The sequence below is a fragment of the Hyperolius riggenbachi genome, chromosome 2, assembly GCF_040937935.1.
Source record: "Hyperolius riggenbachi isolate aHypRig1 chromosome 2, aHypRig1.pri, whole genome shotgun sequence".
NCBI classification, from domain to species: Eukaryota; Metazoa; Chordata; class Amphibia; order Anura; family Hyperoliidae; genus Hyperolius; species Hyperolius riggenbachi.
In genome coordinates this window covers 261014120-261041527 of record NC_090647.1, presented here as the reverse complement: position 1 = coordinate 261041527, position 27408 = coordinate 261014120, and positions in this window count along the sequence as shown.

Genomic DNA, 27408 nt, shown 5'->3' with positions numbered 1-27408 from the left:
GCTCAGGATGCTGTCATCATTCCACCAATTGCTTGTTGCAGCTGAGCTGCGGCCAGATATCCCTGGATTTCCTGCATGCATGTTGTTACATAATTCTGCATGTATTTATTATGGGGGTCCTTTGCATTCACAGCCAGCTAGCAAATGGTAATCAAGCCAGCTCAAGATTGAGTGATTACCATTCAGCTGTGTGGAGATTAGCATACCTGCATCCACAGTGGTGTAGCTAAGGAGCTGTGGGCCCCGGTGCAAGTCTTACATTGAGCCCCCCCCCCCAAGCACTCTATACATAACAATTGATACGGCGCACCAAAACCTGCTAATGGCAACTACAGTGTCAGAGGTGCAAGAAGGGGATGGGGAACAGTGTGTTAGTGATTACCACTATTCAACGTATCTATAGGAGTGATTATTATGAGCACAGGACCAATAGAGAGCTAATAATGTAGTTGAGGGAGAGCCCTTCGGGGCCCCTCTGGCCCAAGGGCCCCGATGCGGTCGCTACCTCTGCACCCCCTATTGCTACGCCCCTGGTGATTATATGTTAATCGCAGTGCTGTTGTGATCAACAGAAAAGCCGTAATTGTTTTTTTGAAGTGGATCACACCCTAGTGGAAAAGGCAGTAAAATGCATTTTTCCATTGAAATAAATTATGTGCGATTCATATGCGTTTCACATAAATAGGCAATACACATTGGAAAACGCAGAAATATGTTTTTTTGTGTGGTCCATAGACTTTCATTATGTGCAAAAGAGTTACAGATTGCCCAGAAATAAAGATGACACATCATTGCATTCCAGCAGTTCTGGAGGTGTGTTTAGCTATTAGGGACAACAAAGGATGATTTGCATATTCAGCAGTGATGAACTGTGGGAGACCTTGTATGCTTACTCCAACCTGAATAATCGCAAATATGGTGGCTTGCTAAAGTATTCGGCCCCCTTGAAGTTTTCCACATTTTGTCATATTACTGCCACAAACATGAATCAATTTTATTGGAATTTCACATGAAAGACCAATACAAAGTGGTATACACATGAGAAGTGGAACGAAAATCATACATGATTCCAAACATTTTTTACAAATCAATAACTGCAAAATGGGGTGTGCGTAATTATTCAGCCCCCTTTGGTCTGAGTGCAGTCAGTTGCCCATAGACATTGCCTGATGAGTGCTAATGACTAAATAGAGTGCACCTGTGTTAATGTCAGTACAAATACAGCTGCTCTGTGACGGCCTCAGAGGTTGTCTAAGAGAATATTGGGAGCAACAACACCATGAAGTCCAAAGAACACACCAGACAGGTCAGGGATAAGTTATTGAGAAATTTAAAGCAGGCTTAGGCTCAAAAAGATTTCTAAAGCCTTGAACATCCCACGGAGCACTGTTCAAGCGATCATTCAGAAATGGAAGGAGTATGGCACAACTGTAAACCTACCAAGACAAGGCCGTCCACCTAAACTCACAGGCCGAACAAGGAGAGTGCTGATCAGAAATGCAATCAAGAGGCCCATGGTGACTCTGGACGAGCTGCAGAGATCTACAGCTCAGGTGGGGGAATCTGTCCATAGGACAACTATTAGTCGTGCACTGCACAAAGTTGGCCTTTATGGAAGAGTGACAACTCAAGAAGAAAGCCATTGTTAACAGAAAAGCATAAGAAGTCCCATTTGCAGTTTGCCACAAGCCATGTGGGGGACACAGCAAACATGTGGAAGAAGGCGCTCTGGTCAGATGAGACCAAAATTGAACTTTTTGGCCAAAATGCAAAACGCTATGTGTGGTGGAAAACTAACACTGCACATCACTCTGAACACACCATCCCCACTGTCAAATATGGTGGTGGCAGCTTCATGCTCTGGGGGTGCTTCTCTTCAGCATGGACAGGGAAGCTGGAGTTGATGGGAAGATGGATGGAACCAAATACAGGGCAATCTTGGAAGAAAACCTCTTGGAGTCTGCAAAAGACTTGAGACTGGGGTGGAGGTTCACCTTCCAGCAGGGCAACAACCCTAAACATAAAGCCAGGGCAACAATGGAATGGTTTAAAACAAAACATATCCATGTGATCGAATGGCCCAGCCAAAGTCCAGATCTAAATCCAATCGAGAATCTGTGGCAAGATCTGAAAACTGCTGTTCACAAACGCTGTCCATCTAATCTGACTGAGCTGGAGCTGTTTTGCAAAGAAGAATGGGCAAGGATTTCAGTCTCTAGATGTGCAAAGCTGGTAGAGACATACCCTAAAAGACTGGCAGCTGTAATTGCAGCAAAAGGTGGTTCTACAAAGTATTGACTCAGGGGGCCGAATAATTATGCACACCCAACTTTGCAGTTATTTTTTTGTAAAAAAAAATGTTTGGCATCATATATGATTTTCGTTCCACTTCTCACGTGTACACCACTTTGCATTGGTCTTTCATGTGGAATTCCAATAAAATTGATTCATGTTTATGGCAGTAATGTGACAAAATGTGGAAAACTTCAAGGGAGCCGAATACTTTTGCAACCCACTTTACCTTCTGTTTTAAGAAGACAAACTTCTGTTTGTTATGTGCAAAAATGTGCATACTTTCCGCAAAGGCAGGCGATTCTGCTAAGTGTGCACCTAGGCAGTAAATTCTGGTTAATGGAGTTCTGCATAATGGGGGGTTTTAGTGTTTAGTTCAGGGAATGTAAACAAAAGATTAATATCCTACTGCTCATTTTGCAAAGATACAAGTATCAGCTAAAGTATTTCTGTAATCTCTCTTCAATCTTTATTTTCTGTTATCTTGTACAACATTTTCTGTAATATTTATTTAAATATGAAAGTCACAATAAATGACTGTTATCCTCCTACCCAGCTAGTAGCTGTCATTCTCACTCACAACACTGTTATTTTCAGTAAGCTGTCTCTATCATCACATATTGTAAATGACTACATTATCATATATATCAAAAGGTCGCTATTATCATATGTAGCAAATACATACTTAAAATGAGGGGTATTTTGGGATGTGCATTTAGAGAACAATTTACACTTCTGATCCAGGCAAGAGGGAAATACGTCTATTGATCATAGATGATGAAGTGGTACATTTATGAGTGAAGGTGGCATTTTTAGGTGGTAATAAAACCATGAGGTGAAAAGCTTTTTTTCAAGCAGCTGTATAATGAGATCAGGAAGTGGATACAAATGGCAGATATTAGCAATACACTTTAGTTACAGCAAGCACTGATTAGGGAAGATATGGCAATGAAAGTAATCTTACTAATCCTAAAATCTAAACTGCATGTTACTAGAGATGATCTACTAGGTCTAGGATAATTGCCGCTACAGGGCAGATAATGGTCTAAGCTCTGCAAAGCTTGTATACAGCTGATGTGCCAATATTTAGAAATGGTAAATAAGAAAGGAAGAAGATTCATGTTAGGCTACGTTCACAGTGGGAGGAGTTGCATTGCATCCCTGTAAAAACAGACATAGAACGGAAAAGAAAATTTGCACCGCACGTTATACAAACGTGTTCAGTGCAAACTAATGGAGTGCGGTATCCCAACACACTGCATGCAAACTTCAAAGAGTATTCAAAGTGTCGGCAGAGGGAGCCCAAATGCACAGACATAATATATTCAGGGGAAAACAGTCACCTGTAGGTTGGAAAGGGTTAATATATATATATATATATATATATATATATATATATATATATTCATATTCAGTGTGATGCAGCTCGGCGGTCAGAAACTCAAGAGCTGCAGAGCTTACTTGAATTTCCTGTTGCCACTGACATAACCGAGCTCAGTGACCCTTTTACCACTATTTACTTTTGGAAATAGATAACTTAATTTATGAACAGTTAAAGTGTGTTAAAGAGGAAGTGTAGTGAAATAATAAATAAAATGTTTAAAATTGACAATATTCACATATAAGCTACATGAATATTGGGTGTTTTGAGCTGATTACAACAAAAAAACCTGGTCTCCCAGAGTGCACTGGGAGAAGAAGGGTGCATAGCTAATCAACCTAGGTGTGACATCACCAGGAGGGTGGTGCTACGTGCCCATATACAGCAATATATAGATATAGGAAGTGTGTCTGAAGCCAAAAACCAGTACAATTAATTTTAAAGTGGGTATCCTCAGGGGCGTGGCATGGCGAGATGGAGTGAGGACATGTTTTGGAGGAGCTCCATCCCAAGACCGCTAGCCCTTGTTCTCACCTTGTTCTCTGTAACCGGCTGCCTTTTTCGATCACCCCCGGTGTTACATGCTGGTGTATGCAGCGGACACGGTGAGGCTCTGTCTAGGCAGATCAGTCCATGTTAGAAGCTTTTCTTACCCCCCGGGCCTCCAGGATGTTGGGTAAAGATGGCACTTGTGCTTCTGAAACATTTGGCGGAGCTCCGTCTTCTCGAAGTGGCAAGGCTCCCTTGGTTCCTCTGACTAAAGGTGAGCTGGAGAGGGGCCTGGACTCCATGTATAATACACTGGCCAATAAATTTAAGGATGAACTAGCCAAATTCACGCAGGCTATATCGCAGGAGCTGTCTGCCCTTGGAGACAGAATCGAGCAGCTGGAAGTTAAATATGATGAGTTATCATTAGCCCTAAAGATCTTCAGAAGGAACACGAGGCCTTACACTCCTTGGTGGTCACTTTGAAATTTCAGATGGAGGACCTTGATAACCGTAATAGAAGAAATAACCTCTGTATCAGGGGGCCCCAGAATCCATAGTGGACTTTTGGCTTCACTTTGTACAGCTCTTATTCCACAAATTGAGCCCTTGGCCTATCAAAGTGATCATATTCATAGGGCCCTACAACCAAAACCTCCCCCGATAAGCCTCCTTGGCAGTGGGACATCGTACTGTGTATGAAGGACTAAGGAAGATATCTTGAAAGCTGCAAGAAATTCTCACGGTTTTACTCTTAATGGGAATAAGATCCAGATTTTTTCAGATTTTAATCATACTACTTTGGAATGTTGTAGACAGTTTAAGGAGATAACGTCAGAACTTATTGCTACTCAAGTACATTACCGGGGTTTCCTTTCAAGCTTATGGTCCCCCATAATGGCTATGTTAACAACGAGTTCCTTGGAAGAAGGCCGCACTTTGCTTGAACGTCTCGACCTGCTTGGAACTTCCAGCAAGCTTCAACCAGGAGGCCTCCTTCTCCAGTTTGGTCAGTCAGAGGTTCACAGAGCCCCTGGATGGACAAGGATGAGTAACTTCTTTTGCAACCTGATTCGTTTTACTTCTTTCAACTTGTCAGTGGACTTTGTGTTTGTAAGTGCACTGCAGCCTTGCTGCATGTTTTCTACCTCCTGTTTTATTGCCCTGCATTTGAAATATATGATGTTCTTTGTGTTTCCAGTCACTTGGATCCCTGGAGGTATTTGGCCTGTCCCTGGTTATTTGCCTCTCCTGTCCCCTTTTATCTTTATTGGTCTCCCTGCACGGTCCCCCTTTGTCCCCCGTGTAACTTTCCCCCGATAGCAAGTCTTTTCTTGGAGTGGCAGTCAAGAACTATGCCTTCTCCATCATTTAGAAGGTTTATGATGCTTGTTATCTTCTGTCTCTTCTGTATGGGTATTAGGGACTCAGGTCCCACTTTAAAGTTTGAACTTTTGAGGCAGATAGGACCCCATGGTTTTGTTGTTACTTAATTTATGTGTTGCTTCTGCAGAGTCACCCCTAAACCTGTTTTAATTTTATTTCTTTTTTTTTGTTCCTACCTTTTTTAGGCCCCCGAGGTATATGGGTACTCCCCCGCCTCTACGCCTACTTTAGTATGTTTTGGTATCTTTATCCTTGGTTGAAAGATGGATGACTCTTTACGTATTCTCTCTTATAATGTGCAAGGGTTCAATTCCCTGGTGACGTGTCGATCAGCTTTCACTTGTTAAGCAATTGAAGGCAGACATTGTCTTGCTACAGGAGACCCACTTTCAAAAAAATATACTTCCCAGGTATTTGCATAAAGTATACCCCACGGTTTTTGCCTCCTCTTTTACTAATAAGACATGCGGAGTAGTCATTTGCCTTCAGAAAGGCCTTCCTTTCTTTTCTCATAAGGTAATAGTTGATTCTGAAAGCAGGTATATTTTGGTTCATAAGGACTTAGCAGGTAAAGATCTGATCATTGTTAATTTGTATGCACCTAACCAGGATTAGAATGTATTTCTGCTGGATATTCTACAGAATATTGAGTCCCTCCTAATGGCCCATTTGGTGGTGGGGGGAGATCTCAATTTGGTTGCTCAAGCTGGTTTGGATAGAAGCACGACCTCCCAGCATAGTACTATATGCTTCTCTAGGAGGTTGCATGCTAAATTGGCCTTTTTGCAATTACTGGATGGATGCTTGGAGATCACTAAATATAGGCTCTAGGGAGTATACTTTTTATTCTGCTGCTCAGAATACTCTAGCTCTCTAGCTAGGTTGGATTATATTTTTCTCAACCCTGCTTTGGTGGATAATCTCTCGGGTGCAGATAATATTCCCTGCCCTTGGTCCAACCACCATATTGTTCAGATCTCCCTAGCTAGACTCGGGATGGAGAGATTACAATTTTCTTGGCGACTGAATGATTCTCCTTTGCAAAAGGAGACTATTAGAAGTGAAATTGAAGCGGCTCTAGGTGATTTCTTTGAACTTAATGATATTGATGGTACGTCATGTGCTCTGCGCGACTCATAAGGCGGTCATATGTGGTAATTTACTGTAATTGAAATAGCATAGGCATAAGAAAACAAGGACTTAGGAAATAACTAAGTTAAATCAACAGCTTCACCGTCTATATACTAGGCGGTTTCACTCTCCCTCATCTGAGTTGTTTCAGCAGATCCAAGAACTTAGGTCTGCTTTGAACCTTCTTCTTTCTCAGCAATCTGAGAAGGCTCTCAGATGGGTGAAAGCAAAATACTCACTCTACCATGTTTGCTCGTCGCCTGAGGGCTCAAGTGCAGCCTTCTCATGTCTATAAGCTTCAGAGACCCTCAGAAGGATTGGCTTTTCACCCTAGGGAAGTCTCTGAGATATTTACTAAGTTCTATGCTAATTTATTTAAAGCAACCAATGAACCTAGGTCACTTGAGTGGATGACAAACTTGCCCCTCCCCAAATTGTCTGAGGAAGAAGCATCTTCCTGAGTGCCCCGTTCACCCTAGAGGAAATTATTGCATCAATTAAAACTCTTAAGTCATCTAAAATGCCTGGCCCGGATGGGTTTTCACCCGCTTTATTTAAGCCCTTTGCTCATGATCTTGCCCCTTATTTAGTTTGGTTATTCAATTTTATCTTAGCTGGTAATAAGTTTCCCCCTGAGATGCAGTTAGCTAACATATCCTTATTGCCTAAACCTGACAGAGATCATACACTACCTCAATGTTATAGGCCTATTTTGATTATTAATAATGATCTTAAATTGTTTACTAAATCCCTGTCTATTCGATTAGCTTGGGTTACTAGCTCCCTGGTATTTTCTGAACAATCGGGTTTTAATACAGGGCATCAAGCCCCAGATAATATTAGCCTACCTCTAAATATCATACAAGATGTTGAGATTAATTCTGACCGTCTTATACTGTTCAGTTTGGACCTGCATAAGGTCTTCAATTCAGTTTCATGGACTTATTTACATGCAATTGGGTTGCAATTGGGCTTCTTAGATGGCTTTCTGAAGGCGAGTTCTGCAATCTATGATAAACCACAAACCTGTATTTGTATTCCTGGCTGTAATTCTGCCTTCTTCCCAATAGCCAGGGGCACCAGGCAGATGTGTCCCCTTTCTCCTTTACGTTTTGTCTTGGTGATTGAGCTTCTGGCTATTGCGGTTAAGAACTCTGATTCAGTCAAGGGTTATTTTGTTGATGGCATTGAGTTTAAGCTTAGTCTTTATGCAGATGATGTTGTTTTTTTTATTTCACAACCTCTTACTTCTCTTCCTAGCTTGTTAAAAATGTTACGTAATTTTGAACAGTGTTCAGGCCTTTCAGCTAATATGCTTAAAACGTTTTGAGGCTAATTTTCCCTTTACTTGGATCATACAGAAACAAAAATATCTGGGAGTGTATATTACTCCTTCTATCCTCTCAGTTATGAAGCTAATTTTCCACCACTTTAATAAAAAAAAAGTTTTGCAGATTAAAAAAGACTGGGTTAATGTCATAATTTCCTCGTTAGGCCGTATTGTTGCTGTCAAGATGATGTTGTTACCCAGGCTTCTTTATTTATTTTGTGCCTTACCTTTTTTTATCTCTAAATTTAATCTGCAGAAATTTCAGAAATTATTTAATGGCTTCATCTGACAAGATAAAACGCCTAAAATTAAGTTTCTTTACCTTCAAAGGAAAAAAAAATTCAGGAGGGACAGGGGTACCTAATGTTTTGCTACATTATATAGCTTCTAGACTCACCCAAATTTTGGGTTGGACCCTCTTCTATTTCTATCCCTTGGCTAGATTTTGAATCACTACCTATTGCCCCGTACACTTTTATTGGAATCCTTAGGAACCCCACTACTGATACCAAATTATTTCTGAAAATAAATAATAATCTATGGCAAAAACTCCGCCTCTGGAGGTTTGTAAGAACTAGATTCTCCCAGGTGTCCGTGAAACCATATTTTTTAAGCTTTCTAGGCAATCCAGATTTTTCCATAGGGTTGGAAGGTCGATCCTCATTTAGTTGGTGGATTGATAAAGGCCTTACCCAGGCCCGTAGTTTTTGGTTGATGGATGAATGTATTGCTTTTTCTTTGTTTAGTTTTAATAGAGATGTACCTTTGCGAGAGGCTTTTCTGTATAAGCAGATCCAGCATTTTTTACAGCCCCTTCCAGGGGCCCACCTTCTTTTTCACACACTGAGTTTGAAGAATTATACAAATTGTCATTTATCCCATACCATAGTACTGTATATCTTTGATCTATAATCTACTGATAAATCATTGCTGCCCAAATATTCCTAGATATCGTACGGAATGGGAGAATGATTTGCAATGCTCTTTCATGGACAAGCAATGGGAGAAATGGTATTATAATGTGGCTAAGAGTTCCAAATCCCATTATTATCAATAAAATGGCTTAAAAGGCATTTTATTGATAAGATGTGAAAATTTGCCTAGAAGGAAACATAGGAGAAAAAGTGAATTGGATCGGGCCCTGGGAAACTGATGGGAGGGAAAAGAAATCTAATTAAAGCATTCAGAAAAATAAGACAGTTAATTAAAACACCTTTTCATAATTTCACTCAGTAATTATGCCACAAATCCACATGATTATTGTGTACAAACTGATCCAGATTGTCAGCGGGAGCAACAAAGGTTTTCACATTCAGGCTTTCAAAAAAAAAAAATCAACTAATAGTTACACTTTAAATGTACGTCATTTCTTGCAAGAATACATCAATACACTTTACATGTCAGTATAAGAATAATAATAATAAATGCTAATTATATTAGATTACAGCTGGCATCAAGGGCATGAATACATGACATGTTAGACCTACAAGCCACTCTTACGTGATGTTCTACCAAGTCAAAATGGTGCTAATGACGTGAAGAATTTACAGTTTTTTATGCTAATAATATAGTGTCTCTTGTGCACAATGTGCATGGTTTCTACAGTGTGTGTTATGCCATTTGCTCGTTATGTTGGTGGCATAAACACCAGCAACATGTTTACTGGATCACATAGTTAGATAGATAGATAGATAGATAGATAGATAGATAGATAGATAGATAGATAGATAGATAGATAGATAGATAAATAGATAGATAGATACCGATAGGACTTGATTCATAAAAGGGTGCTAACTTAGTTATCGCATGCACCGCGCAGCGCTAAACTTTGCGCGCGATCAATAAAAGCTTTAGGCGTGCTAACTACTTAGCATCCTAGTTAGCATGCCCAAAGTATTTAGGCGTGCTAACTGAGTTAGCACTAGAGATGGCCCAAACCTCAGATTTTAGGTTCCCGAACTTCCGCAAAAGTTCGGTTCTCGCAAACTTCCGCAAACCGCAATAAACTTCAATGGGGAGGCAAATTTTGAAAACTAGAAACACTTATGCTGGCCAGAAAAGTGATGAAAAGATATTTCAAGGGGTTTAACATCTGAGTTTTTGCATAGATGAGTGGGATAGACGCCAAAAGTCCCGGGGAAAAAATCTGGATTTGACGCAAAGCAGCGTTTTAAGGGCAGAAATCACATTGCATTTGCACTTGTGCTTTGAGTCCTATGGGAGAAAAGCGCTCTACAAATGTTATTTGTGGTTGTTGTTGTTGTAAAGTGCTTTAAAACATCTTGCATGTGTATACATCAATCAGGGAGTGTAATTAGAGTACTGCTTCACACTGACACACCAAACTCACTGTGTAATGCACCGCAAACAGCTGTTTGTGTAGTGACGGGCGTGTTGGATTGGTGCGCACCATGACGAGAGTGCAGGTGATGGCGGCTCTCCAGCCCATATGGTCGCCAGGCTGAGGTAGCTGAATGACAGAACAGCGACTGTCCAGCTGATCAAATTTGGTCTGTCCACAATGAAGCAACGACCTTATTATCATGGGTGTGCCCCCCGACACACTCATGTGGCAGTCGGTCATTGCTTCATTGTGATACGCAAGCCCCTTCACCGCGGCAAGGTAACGATCACGAAGGGGAATTGGCACATGTACATGCCTTTTGTTTTGTTGCTGCAGCTGCAGTGCTTCCAACATAGCAGCGTCCTCTTCTTATTACTAGTGATGGGCGAACACCTGGATGTTCGGGTTCGGGAAAGTTCGCCGAACATGGCCGAGATGTTCGGCATGTTCGGGCCGAACCCCGAACTTCCCGAACATCCCTATTTTGGGGGCCCTATGGGGTCGCAGGCATAAGGGGGGAGCATGCCCCGATCGCGGGGGGGGTCGGAAATTCCCCCCACCCCCTCCGCTAGCGCTCCCCCCTCTGCCCGCTTCCCCATTCAAAAGTTTCAAGAAGTACCTGTATAGCGGATGGCCTGGCAGTGGCACTGTGGAGTGAGGAGGAGGAGGAGTCCGGAGAGTGACGAGTTGAGGGAGGCCGGGCAGCGGGCGTGAGGTCAGAGAAAGGGCGGAACTCGCCCTTTCTCTGACCTCACGCCCGCTGCCCGGCCTCCCTCAACTCGTCACTCTCCGGACTCCTCCTCCTCCTCACTCCACAGTGCCACTGCCAGGCCATCCGCTATACAGGTACTTCTTGAAACTTTTGAACGGGGAAGTGGGCAGAGGGGGGAGCGCTAGCGGAGGGGGTGGGGGGAATTTCCGACCCCCCCCGCGATCGGGGCATGCTCCCCCCTTATGCCTGCGACCCCATAGGGGGGCCGTATTGCGGCCTGTTCGGCCGAACAGGGCCCTGTTCGCCCGAACAGGGGCCCTGTTCGGCCCTGTTCGGGGGCATACAGAAGTTCGGGGCGAACCCGAACTTAAAAGGCCGAACACCATGAGGTGTTCGGCCGAACTCGAACATCACCCGAACAGGGTGATGTTCTGCAGAACCCGAACAGTGGCGAACACTGTTCGCCCAACACTACTTATTACGCCGTGGAAAGGCCATTTTGTGCATCTGGTGGGTCAGATGCCAGTTCCACTTTTTTCTGGCCTCCATATTGACTGAGCCATACAGAACTTTGTGTCACGGCCTGATGAAGGGCATATGTATTATATAAAAAGCCCGAAACGAACATGTCGTTGCCTCTAAGGACACAATGCTCATTTAAGGGTACAACCAAGTCAAGCCAGAATACAATTCTCATCAGCTCCATCAGCTTTAGTCTTTTGGATGTATTTTGATGTATCATTGATTATATGGAAACTAATTATGTGGAATTGAAGAACCTCTTTCAATGTTTTTGCAATACGTGTTAATAAAGTTTTTCTACAAAGTTTTTGATACTATAAGCACTTTAGTTCCTCGTTTTTTGAATTTAAGTCCTTTTCCATAAAGTAACCAAAGGTTTATATAGGCAAGGTAGATTGCCTTTTAAAAGGACTGTGTTTTTTGATCCGTCACTCTAAAATAGGACTGTACCCTAATATATATATATATATATATAAATATAGCAGCTGCAGTGCAGCCAGAAAAATTAGGCAGGCATGTACACGCACCAGAAAAATGATTATAGCGACCGCTGCTAGCAGCTGCCTTAAAAATTCAGGAATCCACCTGGAGTCCTGGGCCCTGTTGGTGGTGGCAGAGAAGGCAGTCAACCGGACTGTGGGCAGAGATGCTGTGTGGGGAGCGACTTAGTCTTGGGGCAGGCAGTCACATGGCGTGCAGGCAGAGATGCTGTGTGTGGGGACTGACTTAGTCTTCGTGCAGGGCTGACCGTGCTTTGCAGACTAGGCATCTATGGTCAGATGGACCTTTGACCCAACGCTGTGTGCCAGAGATGTCACCACTTGCCTTTCAACATCACGGTACAGTTTAGGTATCACCTATTTTGAGAAAAAATTGCGGCCTGCTAGCTTCCACTGCAGTGTGTGGCTTTGCTTTTGTGTGCTGCTTTTCCTCAGGTGGTCATCCCATTGCAGTTTGTGCTTTGTAATCATGTGCCTTCGTAAGTTAGTTGTCCCTACGCGGGTCTTGGTCTTTCCACGGCTCAATTTTCGGTGGCAGAGAGTACAGATGGCATTGCTCTCATCTGAGGCAGACACACACAAAAAATTCCACACCACTGAGCCCTGGGGTGATGGCACTTTGGTGGTGGCAGTCGACTGAGTGTTAAGTGGGGTGCCAGAATCAGAGCAGGAGGAGGAAGATATGTCACGCTTCCGTGCAAAAGCTGAGAAAGATGAGGTGTTCTGTGTTAAATAGTCAACTACGTCCTGACAATATTGGGGGTTGATGGCACGTGCCTTCTTCTGAACACTGCACTTAGGTCGAGGGCCACACGAAATCACGACAGCGCGACCTCGAACAGACCTGCTAGGTGGCCTGCCTCTGCCTTTTGTTTTGTCCATATTGGGGGGGATGAAGTGAAAGGTAAGCACTGACTTGACTAACACAATGTGCAGTCACACAGGTGCAGTTAACAGGTATGCACGGAGTGGTATATCACACTGCGTGCACTCACGTAGGTAGGTGGGTGCACTGAACAACAGGTAGGTATATGCAGTAATGGGTATTACAAATGTGCACCTGTCACACACATGTACTGTGAACAGGTACAGTGACTGGTGGTATTGAATATCACACTGCATGCGCTCACGTAGGTAGGTGGGTGCACTGAAGTGAACAACAGGTAGGTATATGCAGTGATGGGTATTACAGAATACTGCTGCCAGACTTTTAACCAACCAACCCCATAACTGCCACATAACACCAATCCTGCACTCCCTTCACTGGCTAACTATAAAATGGAGGGTCCTATTCAAGATCGGCCTACTGACATTTAAATCACTAAATAATCTGGGCCCTGGATACATGAAAGAAATTTTACAGCTGCGTAGCAATCCCTGCAATCTCAGATTCACAGGTTCTAATAATCTAGTCATACCCAGAGTCCACTTGGAAACTTTTGGTCCCAGAGCCTTCCGTCATGCTGCTCCTACTTTTTGAAACTCTTTACCTCAGCAGATTGGGACAGCTCCATCCCTGGACGTGCTTAAGTCCAGACTGAAAACCCACCTGTTCAGTTTGGCATTTGCAGAAATATACATTTTGTTCTGTGAATACTTCATCCTTCTACCAACTACTGAATCTGAGAGAGCCTAAGAGCTTTGAGTCCTATGGGAGAAAAGCGCTATAGAAATGTTATTGTATTGTATTGTATAATGAGCGCTTCAGCTGATAATCAGGTGTGTGTACAGAAGCCCTCAACCACCGCCCCACAAGCAATCTACCAGGCGGATCAACTTGGATGAGGGATAGATTGTACAAAGAAATGCTCCTTGTTTATAATGTGAACAATGGCAATTTGCATGAGAATAGGCTTTTCTGCCCACCCCCCTTGCAGATTGCCCCCCAATGTTATGGTCCAAGTTGGTTGGTATTGTTCAAAGGGTGGAACCACACATCAATATGCTCTCTAATACTTGGGTTATACTACCCACAATGGTTGACAAGGGGTTTAATAGGCTTGGGAGGGAGGATCAAACTTTTTATTTATTTTATTAATTTTCATTTTTTTTTATGTATTTTTATTTTAAAAAATATATTAAGAAGAAAAATTAGAATGTTGCATGGATGTTTTACAAACATTTCCCTAGCAAAAAAAAAGTCAAGGAAGAGGTCTAAAGTTTATCCCCATACACTGTAACTGTATCAACACAGCAACGACCGTTTTCCTCTAATGTCCACAAGGTTTTTTGCTTGCTTGCCTTAATTGGAATTTAGGGAATTATACTCAAAAAGTATCAAAGCTGAAACATCAGTGCAACAGTCAGGCAAGTAGTAATTTTTGAAAAGATGCCAACAATAGCTCCATCCATATTACACTCACATATGATATATTGTACTTGTATTGATTCCAGTAATTTTAGAGTATTCTGTTTGTATTAATATGTTGCTAAATCTATTTTCTCTAAGCAATAAAGGGAGTATAAATATTCCAGTTCACTCTCAGCAACAAATTTATTAATTTTCAGAGAGGACGAGAAATCTTTCACACAGGAAATGAATGCAAGTCTATTGCCAAGCTGAGAGTTGATAATAGCTCCATTCATTGTTATTAGCTGTTGACACAGTGTGATCCATGTCGTTTCTCAACATGTTCTTTGGCTCCCCTCTGCCACTTTGCTTTCTGGCTGATGTCCCTGTCTCTCAGAAATCTTTATTCTCAATTCAAAAAGTGGGAAAAGTCAGCGTTTATTTGGCATCGTGCTGTCAGTCACTAGCATGCTGGTATTTACCTTGTTCCAAGAATCCACAGCTTCAGACAGAAATAAGTAGTGTTGCTGATTGGAAACAGGTGAAAGTGAAATCCTCCCAGAACACAGGTGATAGGACATTCAGTTCTGAAAAATCAAAACTTAACAGCAATGCTTACAGAAACATGTATCTTCTATTGCCCTGGTCCACCCAGCACCCAGTCATTGTCCGTTGATTAGCAAAGGACTCTAAAAAAACACATTTGTCATGACAGAAACTTGATAGATGCATTTAGCACCAGGTATCACTACTAGGGGTATAAAGTAGCTGGATTTCATTGATAGGTCAGTGTAGGTAAGCAGCTAAAGTATATTGAAGGGTCCATTCACACCTGCCATAGGGATTTTTGCACGCAATTTCCCACATGAATTAGGATATGTGATTCTTCAGATTTTTTTTTCTTTGTTTGTAGGATTTTTCAAGCACATGCTTCTGATTATTGTATGCATTCGTATGCAAATTTTCATTTTGCGATTATTTTTTTTGCTGTGAATACCCATGAAGTTAATTTACATAAGTATTTCTAACTAACTTCAAAATTGTACATGACTTTTCACACAAAAACATGGTTTTAGCTTCATCACTGACTTGCATTGAAACATGAATAAAAGCAGACCTGCCGCCCAAACTTAAAATGCAGAAAAAATCATCAAAATGCAACTTGTATTGGGAAGCACGAAGAATGCAATGCCAATAAAATACCGTATAAACTCGCATATAAGCCGAATTTTTGAGCACAAAAAAATGTGCTCAAAAGTCTCCCCCTCAGCTTATATGTGAGTCAGTGTCCCCCTGGTGCCCTCCCAACTAGTCATTGTGGAGTATAAGGGATCGTGCAATGATCCCACACTCATGTCCCTGCACGCCTGTGGCAACAATGTGCAATCCAGCATAACAACTTACCTGTTTCCCCTGGGTAAGTGATAGCTGAGAGAGAGAGACATCATCACTGCTCCACGGGTGCACAGTTTAAAACAGAGTTGCCGCTTTCTCCAGGGCTCCCCGCTGTGTTCATTTCCATGGTAGCTCAGAAGCACTGCATGTATCAGAGTCAGGTGCAGCTCTGGGGATTCCTTTGCCTCTCTGTCCCATTTGCTGTGTCTCATATGATGCCATCTAGTGGCGCCTTGAGAAACAGTGAGAGGGACAGAAAGACAAGGGAATTCCCAGAGCTGCATGTGACTCTGATACACTGCACTGCTTCTGACTGAGACACCATGGAAATGGACACAGGGGAGCCCTGGAGGAAGCAGCAACTTCGTTTTGAACTGTGGGGCAGTGACGATGTCTCTCTCTGCTACAACTTATCAGGGGACACAGGTCAGTTCAGTTGTTGTGCTGGGTTACACTCTATATTGCTGCGGGCGTGCAGGGACATATGAGAGGGGGAAACAGCACATGAGTGTGGAATCATTGCACGATCCCTTACACAAGTCAAACCCCTTTTGCTGGTGGTTACAAGTCATGCCAGCCTTCCAGTCAGTCTAGTCGACATGTGTTGTTCCTTATCCCTATCCTCCTGGCCAGACACTCCAGTCCACACTTGTTATTGTTGTCCATGCCATACCAGCCTACCAGTTCAGCCATACACGCCTGCCAGTCCAGCCTGCCAGTCCACATGTGTTGTCCTCCCTAACTTTCCAGCCAGCCATTCCGGTCCATGTCCCTGTCATGCCAGCCTGCCAGTCCAGATGTGTTGTCCTAATGTTCTTATCCTTATCCTGCTAGCCAGATCCTCATTTTAATCATATGAAGGGTTGAAATGGCACTGAACTCAGAACTTCCTTTCTATTTATACCGTGGAGGGGGCTATACTGGGGGAGGGGACTTATATGCGAGTCAATCACTTGTTCCAGTTTTTCAAAGGAAAAGTGGGTGCCTCGGCTTATATGCGGGTTGGCTTATATGCGAGTATGTACGGTATATTACATTCTCAGACAGCATTAAAATAATTTCCCCGTCTGTCATGTGTACCAGTGTTTGTGTTTTTAATATTAAAATTATGTTACTCTTCTACAATACAGATTGGTGTCTGAAGCAGAAAATGTATGGTTATTTTTGAAAACTTGACATTTAGTTATAGTAGGGGGTTAGCTTAATTTGGAGGCACGTTGATATTTTTATTTTTTGAGGGGGCTTGCTGGGAGGTGGGGGGAGGGTAAGAGAGGTATGACGCTTTGGATCTAGATTATGGGAGGAAGCATGGTTAGTGTGAATGTGTTGGCATTTTTAAATAAAATAACAATAATAATATATCAACATTTTACTGACCCTTTGTTTTGATTTAGATTGGGTTTTTGGATGCAGGATGTTGGTTTGTTCTGCTAAAACAAGTCAGGAGTAGGAGAATCCACTAGTTTGAACCCCATTGGAAGTGGTACTCTTTTTTTTTTAAATGATTCAATTTTGGTCAATTTTATCATATGAACCAACATATATTCTTACCCATACTTACATTTTTACTGGGTAATGTGACTGGTTTTGTTTACTTGTTAAAAATGGTTTTATCTGGCTTGGATCATGATGTGTACAACTGAATGTCCTTTATTTTATGTACTTAAAGTGCCAATAGAAATTTCTTACAAAAAAGAAATCAAAGTATACACAATAAAGAAATGTATCCATCGTGTACGCATAGCTTTGAGGTGGCGGCCGTGTGCTGGCAGATGGCCACCAGATTTGACCAACAGATCTTTGTCTGATGGAAATTTAATCAGAAAGGGATCTGTTACTGCCACACACTGCAAATACATTTATAATAGATTTTATCCTGAAAAAATGGAAACCCGCAGTGCAGGGACAACTGGCAGGTTAGTGAAAATGGACCAGCAGACTTTGAGGGATACTTGTAGTTTTACACACTCTAGATTGCTATTTAACCACTTGAGGACCCACCCTTTCCCCCCCCCCTTAAGGACCAGCGCTGTTTGATGGGATCTGTGCTGGGTGGGCTCTGCAGCCCCCAGCACAGATCAGCGGGCACGCAGAGCGATCAGATCGCCCCCCTTTTTCCCCCCTATGGGGATGATGTGCAGGGGGGGGTCTGATCGCTCCTGCTGGTGGCATGTTGCGGGGGGGGGGGCACCTTAAAGCCCCCCTCCGCGGCGACATTCCCTCCCCCTCCCTCTCCTACCTGTCCCCCCAGTGATCCGGGCTGCACAGGACGCTATCCGTCCTGTGCAGCCAGTGACAGGACGTCCTCTGTCACATGGCGGCGATCCCCGGCCGCTGATTGGCCGGGGATCGCTGATCTGCCTTACGGCGCTGCTGCGCAGCAGCGCCGTACAATGTAAACAAAGCGGATTATTTCCGCTTGTGTTTACATTTAGCCTGCGAGCTGCCATCGGCGGCCCGCAGGCTATTCACGGAGCCCCCCGCCGTGAATTGACAGGAAACAGCTGCTCGCGCGAGCGGCTGCTTCCTGATTAATCAGCCTGCAGCTGGCGACGCAGTACTGCGTCGCTGGTCCTGCAGCTGCCACTTTGCCGACGCACGGTATAAGCGTGCGGTCGGCAAGTGGTTAAAACTATTCCCCATAATTTTGGGAGATAGAAATGTAGCATGTGTACATAGCCTAACTTGTGCAGGTGTCTATATTTCTGAGTGATTGATCATTCACTGTCTATAATCCTGCAAAGTTCTCAAGATGCTTGAAATAATGCACGAGGGGAGGTCTTAGAAAATGCAATTTGATTTGGGCATTTTTGTGGAAAGTCCTTTGTTGACCTTCATTAATCTGCTTGAGATGATGTATTTGTTTGGCTTCATTTACACCATTTACTCCAAAACAGTAAATGAATGAAAAGGCCTAAAATACATCTGCTTTCATTTTCAATAATGCCTTCTATCTTAGAGACTTCTCCTCCATTTATTGATCCAGGTTATAACTTATTTACCATGAATAACTCAATAATGGTAATGCCAGTACTACCTGATGTTCCAGCTGACTGAGGTTAGCCACTTGAGTTCATGGGTCTCCTTCCCACTGAGAGAACACAAGCTCAATATTCTTTAGAAATTCTTACATATCTTCAAAAAAAACAAAGTTGGAAGGTTGGCTGGAGAGTTCTGAAAATCACTTGAACTAGAAACTTCTTTACCAAGAATATCACAGGAAAAATAAGGGTTATCTAGAACAAAGCAAGCATGGGGCATTGGTGTCCTAAGTAAAAGTTTATAGATTATCATGTGGTCTCCAGGGATGTCCAAAATAAAGTGCAAACTCCATTTCATGCAGCATGGCCCCTAAAGCTTCTCCCATGATCTAATCACTGACAGGAAATGGATTTGGACTGAGTGTGTGTAGAAGACCAGTTTACAAGCTCTTCTTCTTTATTTACCGTATTGGTACATTCTGCAGAGAGACAGCCCAGGGAAGGAAAAGGTTATGGTGCAGGTATAAAGTGCACTGTATTGTAACAACATCTATTCAACAGCAGAGCTAATGTGTCATGAACATTAGTACTGAGCACACAATGCACACTGTGCCATTTGCATAAACAGCAGTACACACACACACAGCAGTTTTACCATTGTCTAACGAACCAAGGCCAGTGACTGGAAGCACAGTGCTGCTCCTCCAGAGACCTGTTGTGAAAACAATGATGGGGAAGTCCTAATTTAACAGTAATATACCCTCATGACATATATATATATATATATATATATATATATATATACATATATATATATACACACAGTATATATATATATAAAAGCCCCTAAGGGGCTTGATTCACTAAAGGGTGCTAAGTGTTAGCAAGCCAGTGATAAGCCCCTTAGCACATGCAAAGGCACTTTGCACTTTGCACGCACTAATACGTCGCACCTTTCGCATGCTAAGCGTACTTAGTGCGCAAATGGTGCAACGTTTTGTGTGCACCGCTATGAAGTTTTGCACGCACCGCACAGCGCTAAACTTTGCGCTTGATCAGCAACAGCTTTAGACGTGCAAACTAGTAAGCATCCTAGTTTGCACGTCCAAAGCTTTTAGACATGCTAACTAGGTTAGCACCCTTTAGTGAATTAAGCCCTAGGCAACTTTTTATGTATGTTTTAACTATTCATGTATTTATTTAATTCATGTATTTATTTAACTGTTTCTGTTTGGTAACTGGGAGGCTTTAGAAGGGGTTAATAACTATAGTATTTTTTAATGTATTTTAATTGTAATTTTACTTTTTGGCCACAAAATGGTCCTACAAATATTATCCTGCGTTACCAGGAAGTATTCAATCTTCTATTTTACTCTACTTTTCACTTGCATTATTAGGAGTGAACGTGGCTCCTGATTGGAGTCATGTTCATTCATATATAGAGACTTTTATTTGCTCTGGGGACACATGTTCCCATTCACCAATCTTCGAAGTGTAAGTTCCACTGTGAAGAAGCATCAGCACGTCCTGATTGTTCTGTGCTAGTGAGACTCAAACTAGATGCATATAAACTTCCAGTTTGAGATAGCTAGTTAGACGCTTACAAAAATAAATGAGTGTTGAAACTAATCATTTAAATGTACCATGCATTACACTGGAAATAATAATACTAAATAAAAAAATAAACTTATATGCTGAACATCAAAAACTTTGTGCATTACCCTAAGTCCTGGGACTAAGAAAGCATATCATTGGCACTGATCATATTCTTTCTTAGTCCCGAAACTTGGGGTTATGCACATTTTATTGGGGTTATCATATATTTTTAAGTCTAGAATTTTGGCAGCAAAAAAGTTTTCAATACCTGCCCTGGGTCAGAGGTCATTAGGACAGTTGGGAACATGAGCTATGAAAATTGGTGCAGACAGATAGTTTTAGATCATGCTAGCACATATGTGCTAACGCAGTCTAAATGAGTTGATAAGATTACCAGGATCACGAGTATAAACAGAAAAGAGAATGGCTCCTAAGACTGAGCTTGTAAATCCCCAACAGAGCAGGTGGTCCACCATATCAAAAGCTGAACAGAGATCAAGTAGCATGAGAAATGAATCACTTCTTTCAATTTAGCAAGGCTGAAATCCAGCATCCTGCTAGTATTAAAAATTGTTTTAAATCCTGCAGTTCACAAACCATGCGCTCAGTTCACATTCTGTATTGAATGATCCTGGCTTGTTTATTTTTGTACAGGTCCTTCTCAAAAATTAGCATATTGTGATAAAGTTCATTATTTTCTGTAATGTACTGATAAACAGTAGACGTTTATATATTTTAGATTCATTACACACAACTGAAGTAGTTCAAGCCTTTTATTGTTTTAATATTGATGATTTTGGCATACAGCTCATGAAAACCCAAAATTCCTATCTCAAAAAATTAGCATATCATGAAAAGGTTCTCTAAACGAGCTATTAACCTAATCATCTGAATCAACTAATTAACTCTAAACACCTGCAAAAGATTCCTGAGGCTTTTAAAAACTCCCAGCCTGGTTCATTACTCAAAACCGCAATCATGGGTAAGACTGACGACCTGACTGCTGTCCAGAAGGCCCTCATTGACATCTTAAAGCAAGAGGGTAAGACACAGAAAGACATTTCTGAACGAATAGGCTGTTCCCAGAGTGCTGTATCAAGGCACCTCAGTGGGACATCTGTGGGAAGGAAAAAGTGTGGCAGAAAACGCTGCACAATGAGAAGAGGTGACCAGACCCTGAGGAAGATTGTGGAGAAGGACCGATTCCAGACCTAGGGGGACCTGCGGTAGCAGTGGACTGAGTCTGGAGTAGAAACATCCAGAGCCACCGTGTACAGGCGTGTGCAGGAAATGGGCTACAGGTGCCGCATTCCCCAGGTCAAGCCACTTTTGAACCAGAAACAGCGGCAGAAGCGACTGACCTGGGCTACAGAGAAGCAGCACTGGACTGGTGCTCAGTGGTCCAGAGTACTTTTTTCGGATGAAAGCAACTTTTGCATGTCATTCGGAAATCAAGGTGCCAGAGTCTGGAGGAAGATTGGGGAGAGGGAAATGCCAAAATGCCTGAAGTCCAGTGTCAAGTACCCACAGTCAGTGATGGTCTGGGGTGCCATGTCAGCTGCTGGTGTTGGTCCACTGTGTTTTATCAAGGGCAGGGTCAATGCAGCTAGCTATCAGGAGATTTTGGAGCACTTCATGCTTCCATCTGCTGAAAAGCTTTATGGAGATAAAGATTTCATTTTTCAGCACGACCTGGCACCTGCTCACAGTGCCGAAACCACTGGTAAATGGTTTACTGACCATGGTATTACTGTGCTCAATTGGCCTGCCAACTCTCCTGACCTGAACCCCATAGATAATCTGTGGGATATTGTGAAGAGAAAGTTGAGAGACGCAAGACCCAACACTCTGGATGAGCTTAAGGCCACTATCGAAGCATCCTGGGCCTCCATAACACCTGAGCAGTGTCACAGGCTGATTGCCTCCATGCCATGCCGCATTGAAGCAGCCATTTCTGCAAAAGGATTCCTGACCAACTGGCTGAAACTAAATGCATACAAAACTGAAGTCCTTCTGATTGGGCAGAGCATGATAACAAAAAAACTTAACTTGCAGTCTTCACCACTGGGAATAGGAGGCACGGATCTACGCAGCTCTGATCATGTGCGTAGCCTGGGAGTTCTAAATGATGGGGATTTAAACTTCAGAATTCAAATCTCTGCTGTGGTGAAATAATCCTATTTTCACCTGAAGAACATTGCAAAAATCATGCACCTCATTCCCCCAGAAGATCTGCCAACCTTAGTCCATGCCTTCATCACATCCCGACTGGACTACTGTAATGCTCTCTACACTGGCCTTCCAAAAAAGGTCTTGTACCGCCTACAGCTGATACAGAATACTGCTGCCAGACTGCTAACCAACCAACCCCGTCACTGCCACATAACGCCAGTCCTGCACTCCCTTCACTGGCTACCTATAGAATGGAGGGTCCTATTCAAGATCGGCCTACTGACATTTAAATTCCTGAATAATCTAGGCCCTGGATACATGAAAGATATGTTGCAGCTGCATAGCAATCCCCGCACTCTCAGATCCACAGGTTCTAATAATCTAGTCATGCCCAGAGTCCACTTGGAAACTTTTGGTCCCAGAGCCTTCTGTCATGCTGCCCCTACGTTTTGGAACTCCTTACCTCAACAGATCAGGACAGCTCCATCCCTGGACGTGTTTAAATCCAGACTGAAAACCCACCTGTTCAGTTTGGCATTTGCAGAAATATAACTTTTGTTGTGTGAATACTTCATCCTACTACCAATTACTGAATCTGAGAGAGCCTAAGCGCTTTGAGTCCTATGGGAGAAAAGCGCTATAGAAATGTTATTGTATTGTATTGTATTGTATTGACCAAGTATTGAGTGCATAACTGAACAAAATTTTTTGAAGGTTGACTTTTTTTGTTTCAAAAAGACTTTTCTTTTATTGGTCGGATGAAATATGCTAATTTTTTGAGATAGGAATTTTGGGTTTTCATGTGCTATGTGCCAAAATCATCAATATTAAAACAATAAAAGGCTTGAACTATTTCAGTTGTGTGTAATGAATCTAAAATATATGAAAGTCTAATGTTTATCAGTACATTACATAAAATAATGAACTTTATCACAATATGCTAATTTTATGAGAAGGACCTGTATAGATACTCTTTTAGTTGATTGAGTAAAAACCTCTGTAGTGTTTTCAGTCAAAAGAAAATATTTTAAAATAGAAGAACAAAGAAAAATAAAAAAGAATATTTATACAATAGAGGTGGGCTTTATTCAAGATTTTAATACAGTTATTTTAAGCTATGTTTGTTTGCTTTGCTTCATTGAAATGTTATTTTTATAGTTTTGTTTTTTTAAATGTTATCCCTTTATAGTAAATAGGCAAGGACGTTATTTTTTAAATATTTAATTGGGTGAAGTTGGCTAATGGCTATTCAGCCAACCCACTACTACAGCTGACCAGAGAGTTCCATAATGTTCCCATTCAAATAACTGTCTCTTTTTTTTGGACACATGAAGTTTTGGTGAGCCCCATGGTGCTTTGATGAAGGAGGATTTATTTTTTGTAGCTCTATTTGCGAGATACCTTTCAATGCTTAAAGTCTTACAGGCTTCTGTTAGTGAGCAAAGCCTGTATCTCTTGCTAGCTTCTCTCTTCTGAACCTTGACTATTATTATGTTTTTGCTGCTCCAGTTTGCTGCCTCTGATGAATTCCATGTTTAAAAAGCACTGCACCTGGAGTATATAACTCCATGGCAACAATGAGGAATCACCTAGTTGCCTTTCAGACCTGTAAATTCAAATCCTGCATGCAATTTCCCCATGCCTGAATTTTTGTTTTCGAGTAATTTTTGAATGAACGTGCGTGTGCGTGCGTGTGTGTGTGTGTGTGTGTATGTGGTGTGTGTGTGTGTGTGTGTGTGTGTGTGTGTGTGTATTTGGAATTTTTGGATTGTGTTTTTTTTCAACATGCATACCAATGAAGGTAATTTATATTACATGAAATTTAAATGAAAATGTACCTAACTTTAAAGACTCGTACACACCCTCAACCAAACTACCTTATTGTCACCTGATTTTGGTCTGTTGGACGACAATCAGGCATGCGCATGTGTGGATAGGGTTGCTCGTCGGATTCCGCGGAATGGAGATTTCCGTGATTCCGGTCGGAAATTGGAAATTCCGTTCCGGTAGGCGGAACGTAAAAACTATAGCGGTAATGGGAAATAGCGGAATTTCTATGCGGAATTCCGTCGGAATTTAAGCAGAAGCGGGTAAAAGCTGCATTAGCCAATCAGAAGGATAGGAAGGATAGACCCATCACAGAAGCTTAAAACATGCTGATTTCTGCTTTAAAAATAGAATTTCTGCACCAATTAGAGTCTTAACAAAAAACAACCAATTCTACGTTAGCAACCAGCCAGTGGCGGACATACGGCCGTGCAGGCCGTGCCGCCGCACGAGGGCCCCTGAAGTTCCGTTTTCTTCAGGGGCCCATTAAGTATTTTTAAAAAAAAAAAAAAAATTTTTATTATTTTATTCCCCGGGGGGCCTCCCGATTCCTATCCTCCCTCCCTCCCTCACCTCGGGGGGCCCCCCTCCCGATATGCGCGGCGGGAGAGCGATCGAGTGAGCGGCAAATGCAGGAAGTCTTCAGGGCTCTCCAGGCATCCGCTAGAGGCCCAGCCGCTTAGTCTCCAATATGTCTCCAGTTGGAGACATATGTCTCCAACTGGAGACATATGTCTCCATATTGGAGACTCAGCGGCTGGGCCTCTAGCGGATGCCTGGAGAGCCCTGAAGACTTCCTGCATTTGCCGCTCGCTCTCCCGCCGCGCATATCGGGAGGGGGGCCCCCCGAGGTGAGGAAGGAAGGGAGGGAGGGAGGATAGGAGTCGGGCCCCCCACCCGGATAGCTACCCACCCGGCTACCTAACCACCTACCCACCCGGCTACCTACCTACCCACCCACCAGGCTTCCTACCTACCCACCCGACTACCTAACCACCCACCAGGCTTCCTACCTACCTACCCACCCGGCTACCTACCCACCCACCAGGCTTCCTACCTAACCACCCACCCAACTACCTAACCACCCACCCGGCTACCTACCCACCCGGCTACCTACCCACCCACCAGGCTTCCTACCTAACCACCCACCCAACTACCTAACCACCCACCCGGCTACCTACCCACCCGGCTACCTACCCACCCGGCTACCTACCTACCTACCCACCCGGCTACCTACCTACCTAACCACCCACCCAGCTACCTACCTAACCACCCACCCGGCTACCTACCTAACCACCCACCCGGCTACCTACCGGGCTAGTTACCAACCCACCCACCAGGCTACCTACCCACCCACCCGGCTACCCACCCACCCACCAGGCTACCTACCTACCTACCCACCCGGCTACCTACCTAACCACCCACCCGGCTACCTACCTAACCACCCACCCGGCTACCTACCGGGCTAGTTACCAACCCACCCACCAGGCTACCTACCCACCCACCAGGCTACCTACCTACCCACCCACCCACCAGGCTACCTACCCACCCACCAGGCTTCCTACCTACCCACCCGGCTACCTACCTACCCACCCGGCTACCTACCCACCCACCAGGCTTCCTACCTACCCACCCGGCTACCTACCTAACCACCCACCCGGCTACCTACCTACCCACCCACCCGGCTACCCACCCACCAGGCTTCCTACCTACCTACCCACCCGGCTACCTACCTAACCACCCACCCGGCTACCTACCTAACCACCCACCCGGCTACCTACTGGGCTAGTTACCAACCCACCCACCAGGCTACCTACCTACCCACCCACCAGGCTACCTACCTAACCACCCACCCGGCTACCTACCGGGCTAGTTACCAACCCACCCACCAGGCTACCTACCTACCCACCCACCGGGCTACCTACCGGGCTAGTTACCCACCCACCCACCAGGCTACCTACCTACCCACCCACCCACTCACCCACCCACTAGGCTACCTATCCACCCAACCACCCATGGGAGCTGCGCGCCGGATGGAGGCTGGGACAGGAGGTCTGCTGCTGCAGGTGAGTAAATGTTTTTGTTTTATTTATATTAGCAGGTGTATGTTCTGGGCAGGTCTGCCACATGATTGCATGTATTTTCTGGGCATATCTGCCGACATGATTGCACGTATTTTCTGGGCATATCTGCCGACTTGTTTGCACGTATTTTCTGGGCATATCTGCCGACTTGATTGCATGTATTTTCTGGGCATATCTGCCGACTTGTTTGCACGTATTTTCTGGGCATATCTGCCGACTTGATTGCATGTATTTTCTGGGCATATCTGCCGACTTGATTGCACGTATTTTCTGGGCATATCTGCCGACATGATTGCACGTATTTTCTGGGCATATCTGCCGACATGATTGCACGTATTTTCTGGGCATATATGTGTATTTTCTTGAGAAAACCTGCACAATTATGTGAATTTTCTGGGGAAAGGGTCACCAAAACTTGGGCCCACTGTCTTTGCGTTGCACTTTTCAAGGGAACCTGAGGTGAGAATAATATTGAGGCTGACATATTTCTCTCCTTTTAAGCAATACCAGTTGCCTGGCTGCCGTGCTGGTCCTCTGCCTCTTATTCTTTCAACCATAGACCCTGAACAAGCATGCAGCAGGTCAGGGGTTTCTGACAATATTGTCAGAACTGAGAAGATTAGCTGCATGCTTGTTGCTGGTGTAATTCAGTTTATTACTGCAGCCAAATAGATCAGCAGGGCCGCCAGGCAACTAGTATTGTTTAAAAGGAAATAAACCCTCACCCCGGGTTCGCTTTAAGTTACAGTTAGCTCCGCCCTCATCCGGTCATTGCCACGCCCATTTTTTGCCGCGGCGCTAAGCGCCGCAGGTTATATCCACTATTTTTTGCCGCCGCAGGTTGTAGCCACGCCCATATTTTGCCGCGCCGCGCTACGCGCGCCGCAGGTCATAGGGGGCCCACAATTACAATTTTGCACAGGGGCCCACTGCTGGCTGTGTCCGCCACTGCAACCAGCTCCTAGCTACCTATCAC